Here is a 6,739-nt window from a genome sequence, read left to right on the forward strand (position 1 = left end):
TTGTTTTAAATTGTCAGTCCTTAGCTATGAAAGTTGTACATTTTATAAATTTTCAACTATAAAATAATTTTTAAATTTGATAAATTTTGTCAAAATATAAAATTTAAATGATTGTAAAAAAAAATTGTGCCTAAGTATTTTCAATATTTTTCAACTACTATAGAAACAATATATCAGGAGCCTTATATTAAATGTTCACTTTTTGACCCAACAAAAAAAATTATTTGACAATTAGGTATAAAAAAAAAATTGAAAATTGAAATTGTCCACAAACAGCTGAAAAAAGTCAAAATGTTTTGAAAATGTTATCAAGTATAAGAATTGATAAAATAAACATATCATATAAATTGCAAGTAAGAAAATATGGCTACTTGAGAAATCGAGTGAATATCTATTATTGTAAAATTATGAATTTCAAACGCTCGTAAAAATGTAATTTGACTTTTCGGTAGACATTTTTTTAAATGAAACAAATATATAAGGAATGTTATATAACATTTTCAAATTTTAGAATTAAAAAGAAAAATTTGAACTTCTAAATCAAAATAATATTACATTTTTTCATGAATTTTATAAAGTGAAATTGAATAAAGCTAAATATTAACAATATAAACAACTATTAAGTACCAATTTTCAATTCTTATAAGATTATTGAATATCCAGATATCACATTAAAAAAAAATATTAATGAATATGCTAAAAAAGGACTATCTTGTTTAAAGTGTCTTCTGTAAACTTATGTTTTTCTGGGTTACGACACTTGGCCTTTCGACCATCGTTTTATTCACAATAAGTTTTTAATATTTACTTTTACAATGTGCTATCAGCAACTAGCAAGTATTAGTAATATTCAAAGGACTTGTTATAAGTGTTAGTTCTATACATAGTAGTAACTTTACTTAATTTTAAAATACTTCTAAGTTTGAATAACTTTACTTTCTAAAATTATTTTTTAAATTTTTGACCTAGAACAAAAATAATCTTATAAAATGATAAATGATGAAAATGTAAGTGTAAATGTCAATATAAATATATTTCGTACTAATTGCAAGTGTTTACAACTATTGATTTTTGTTAAAACAAAAAAAATTAAATCTAGTTTGTCGAAAACTGGTGTTTTGTTATCATCAACGCTTTTTTACAATTCCACAAGCTTGGTAGATGGCATAAGGTATTTATTGTTTGAATATATAATTTTTACCTCGATTAGAAGTCCAATTCGAAAAAAACGGAAGAAAATGCTTTAAGTTTACACACAAGTTCTAGCGTTCATTATTAAAATTTACATTAAATCGTGGTAAATTATATTGATGCCTCTTAAATTATGTATATTTCATACGTTCCTTATATTATGAAAAGAAAGTAACATTGATGAAACAATATTGCAGAGTCATGTCCATCGATGATTTTACATTATTTGTTGTATTTAAATGAGGAGTGCATAGCATTTGTCATATATATTTTGATAAAATTATATCGTTATATGTTTTGAAAAAAATTAATTGAAAAAATTGTATTAAAAACAATAATATATCAAATCCAACAGTTGTAGAGGAAGAATTTGGAATTTATACATTTTCTAAAAATGAAAATGTAAATGATTTTTTGAACAGAGTTCTCATTCTATTTTGTAAGGCAAAAATTATTTAAATTCTTTTAAACATATGATATGAAACCAGAATTTTCGGAAATAGACATAATATTATAATGGAATAGTAATACCACTACCAATCGGGCAAGAACCTAAAATTCACTGCTTACAAATTGTCAACGATACAACTGAGAAATATATACAATTTTGAATTTATATTAATGCAGAAATAATGATAATTTAAAATTTGAAAAAGTAATTTATTTAAAAAACTATTAGGTATTACTACTAGTATATTTATACTGTTTAAATACATTTACTCAAATACTTTAAAATACTACATTATAATGTAGAACTTAATTCGATGATAATTATTATACAGTCAATGTATTATTATTATAATGCACGTTGCTGTTAAAATTGAATACATTCTATATTTCTATTAATCAATTTTTTATTTTTTTTTTTGTAGGTTTGAGGATTCGATGATACTGAGGGAGATTGGTAGGGTTGATACAGTAGGGTTTTGACGGTTGGTACGGTCGGTTAGGAACACGTGTATGTGTGGCAAGGTTTTTGCGCACTACGAACCCCGGTGGTCACCCATCCGAGAACTAGTGGCAGCAGCCGTTGCTCAGTCTCAATCACACCGCGTGATTGATTTCAGCCACTGCGCCGCGTCGAGCCACTTAACATAATTTGTCTAGCAGTATTAGTGACATATAAAAGCAATTACCTATTCAAAAAACATTTACAAAATAACATGTTCTAATTTTACTTTTAATTTCACTTACTAATTACAGTCAAAGTATTGTCCTTGCTCTTATTACATATACTTATCAAACATTAGTATTTTGTATACATTTTCATTAATATCATAATATTTAATATTCTTCTTGTATTGTTAATACCTATAATAACCCAGCTAAGTCTCACTAAATTGGGTTAAAAATATGAATTATAATGATGTTTTAAATAATAATTTGTTATGATATTTTTCTACGTCTAATTAATATATTTTGCAAGACAGTTTCAATTAGATGCATTATGCAATTATGACCTTAATTGTATACCTATGCAATTATGACCTTTTTGCATCGATTTGTAATTTTTTAAATATTTTTTGTTCAACGTTATATTAGAAAACAATTATGTAACTGATTATCCTTGAAAAATGCACTTAATACATTTTCTGGGGTCTGATGTTATACATGCAACACTATAGCAATCGATTGTTGTTATACATTTTACCATATTATAGGAAATCAAAGCATTCATTTTCAGTGATGTAACTTGACATGAAAATGTAACAATGTTCCTAGTATGTATTTTTCAATATTATATGAATATTGGACACATAGTTAAAAAAAACTTTAAGCTACACGTAAAACCAATTAATTTCCCGTTTCAGTCAGAATCTAAACTAAAGAATGGGAGCTATAAAAAAAAAAATCTTATAAATTTAATACATTCATTGTTACGCTCAGAATCAAGAAAAGTATAATGATTAATGAAGTTGCTATGGTACCCTAACGATATTAATCATCGGTTGCAAGGGGAAACCTAGGAAATTTATAACACTAATTTCATCTTTTTTATTGTTTGGTTGTCATGGCAACTGTAAGTTGTAACATGTATTCGGATGAATAATACAATACTTAATATTTTAGGCTCCCAGCCTCAACACGTTGATGTCACGGTAACGCTTTCCATGTCGCACAAAATTATAGAATGTCCCTCAGCTATAAGACATGTTTGTCTGCCTGTGTGTCTGTGTGTTCGTATTACCATGGTAACTATTTATATATTATTTTGAGATTTCCGATAGAATTTTTTGTATATAAATGGTTACCATGGTAATATGTAACAAATATTATTCATATAGAGTTGCCATTTTCAATGGGCAACGAAGTGCACGGTATCAGCTATTTTATATATAGATAGATTAGACCTCTGGACAGAAGATAGGCTAATTTAAAAAGGGGGAGGACCAACCACAGGCGGTGCTCAAAGGAACTTTTTGTTTATAAATGCCATTTATTAAACGATTGTCATGAGTTTGAAGCTATTATAATAATAATTATTGGTTGCTATTGGTTTAAAACATATTCATATAGAGTTGGCATTTTTAATGGTCAACAAAGTGCACGGGATCAGCTAGTACAATATACATGTCAATAAGCTATATGAAATGTACATATTGCCATGTACGCAAATTTCGGGGGGGGGGGGGGGGGTGCTATGGATGACTAGCACTCCCCCTATAGTTTTTAAATGAACGCTCCCATAAGTTATGCCATTTGTGGACTAAGTGAAAAAATTATTAAAGACCTAACAGCTGCAAGAACTTAATCAACTCCTTACACATTTTACAATTTTTAACGGTACACCTGATAATTATATGCAAAACGAATGAATGAATAATAATTCTTTAAAAACTATTATTTGTATTTTAAAATATTTATGTACTTTTACTCAAATACATTGAAATAATAATATAGCCACATGGTACTTTAAAATACTGCATTAACATGTAGCATTGTAGCTTCATTAAACGTTTCGAAAAGATATGGAATAAGATATGCATACCTACGGGGGCGTAGGACGTTTGCGCATCGCTATTGTTATGAATGACCTTTTTTGTAGGCCATTTGCGCATCACTATTGTTAAAAAAGGCCAAGTAGTTGTAATATAGGTACCAATATATGACATGTATCGTTATTATTAGACAATTATCTATCATTTAATTTTCATTAATCATTTTCAATTTTTTTAGTTTTTTTTTCAATAAATATCAACCTAATTTTTTGTTGGGTAAAAAAGCGCGAAAATGTAATGCAAAGCTCCCGATATGTTGTTACAATAGCAGTTGAAAAATATTAAAAATGCATAGTCACAATTTTTTTTATAAGCATTTAAAGTTCAAATTTCGACAAAATTTATCAAATTTAAAATTTAATAATTATTTTGTAGTTAAAAATGTATAAAATGTTCAACTTTTATAGCTAAAATTTAAAACAAGAGTCCACGTAAATAGGTAAATATATAAATTACTTTATTCACAATAATATCATCAAATATACTTTTTAATATCATAGGCTGATTCACTGTCTTCACTCAGAATCGTTTTTCTTATACAATGATATTGTATCATTGAATTCAAATTTTACATAGTCCATAATAGTGACCCACTTGTAACCTACTGTACCGCCGAGTGACACCCACTTGCCCACCTTTTATTTTATTTTGTTTTTCCCGTCGCTTTTGAAGACAATTGGGAATATAAAAATTTGACCTCCCGAAGCACCAACTAGATTCACTTTCCCATCGAACAAGATACTGTTGAAGAAAATCGAAGCAGTCTTCTGGCCCAAACCGTGATGACAGACCAAAAAAAAAAAAAATCAATAAAAAAAAACACACATCATTGTAAAATCAATATATTCATCGCTCCACACAGAATCTAAAATGGAAGAAAATGCTTTAAGTTTACACACAAATTCTAGCGTTCACTATTAATGCGTTGATTACAACGTATTTTTTGTAGTTTTAGACCAATAAGCGGAAGATTAGTTTATGTACTTTCCGATGTCCAATTATTATTTTAAAAATATGTATGAACTCATCATCTCCTCTTCTAGGTTATGTAGGAAAGAGATTTTTGATTTTTATATTCAATAAGGCTTAAAATATGTTAAAATTTAAAAAAATTATGAAAATATTTTTATTTTATACACTTACATTCAGTTTTGAAAGGAACATAAATTAATTTTCCTACATAACCTAGTAAGGGGGATGATGAGTTCATACATATTTTTAAAATAATAATCGAACATCGGGAAGTACATAAACTAATCTTCCGCTTATAGCTATCTTGTACCGATTTTAACGGTTATTTTACGATAACACGATAATGGCCCAGATAATGAATTACACACACTAAAGTTCATTTACTACTCACACAATGACAAATATTTGCCAATAATATTTTTGCACAATTTCTTAAATTTTACTACTTAAAATATCCTATGCTCCAACAGCCTTAGAATTTACATTAAATCGTGGTAAATATTACCGATGTCTCTTAAATTATGTATATTTTATACGTTATTTATATTATGAAAGGAAAGTGACAATAATGAAACAATTGCAGCGTCATGACCTTTGATATTTTTAAATTATTTGTTGTATTTAAATGAGGATTGTATAGAATTTGTCATATAAATTTTGACAAAATGATTTCGTTACATGTTTTGAAAAAAATTGATAGACAAAAATGTATTGAATTTAAAAACAATAATATATCAAATCCAACAGTTGTAAAGGAAGAATTTAGAATTTAAACATTTTCTTAAAATGAAAACGTTATTGATTTTTTGAACAGAGTTTTCATTCTATTTTGTAAGACAAAAATTATTTTAGTTATTCTAAACATTTGATATGAAATCAGATTTTTTGGAAATGGGCACAATATTAATTATTATCAAATACTTTTAAATACTACATTAAAATGTAAATCTTAATTCGATCATAATTATTATAGTAAAAGCATAATTATATTAATATTATAATGTGTGTTGCTGTTAAAATCGAATACATTCTAAATTTCTATTAACCTAATTTGTCTATCAGTATTAGTGACATATAAAAGCAATTACCTATTCAAAAAACATTAACAATGTAACATGTTTTATTTTTACTTTTAATTTCACTTACTAATTACAGTCAAAGTATTGTCCTTATATTACTCTTATGTAATCTTGTTCGTATATGATTTTACAATCAGCTTATAATACGTTTAACTAAGGTAGTTTCTGATAGAAAATAGGATCTAGTTGGTACTTTAGAGAGATCAGAATATTAAATTCCAAGTCATTTTAAAAATAATCAGCAAAATTAAAATAAAAAATGAAGGAAAAACTTGAACCAGTTTTTAAAAAAAAACTATTTTCTTATTTTGTTGTCATTCAAAAACAAATGGACGTAGAGTAGATACTTGGCATTTTCCTCAAATTCAGTTTGTATTGGTAATTTGCATTCATGGTTATCTACTTTCTCCCTATTTTAAAATTTATTTTATTATAACTTATTAATTAATTAATATTTTTGTTGCTACAATACTATAATTTTATTTTTTGCGAGTTATA

The sequence above is a fragment of the Metopolophium dirhodum genome, chromosome 2 (genome assembly GCF_019925205.1).
Source record: "Metopolophium dirhodum isolate CAU chromosome 2, ASM1992520v1, whole genome shotgun sequence".
Lineage (NCBI taxonomy): Eukaryota > Metazoa > Arthropoda > Insecta > Hemiptera > Aphididae > Metopolophium > Metopolophium dirhodum.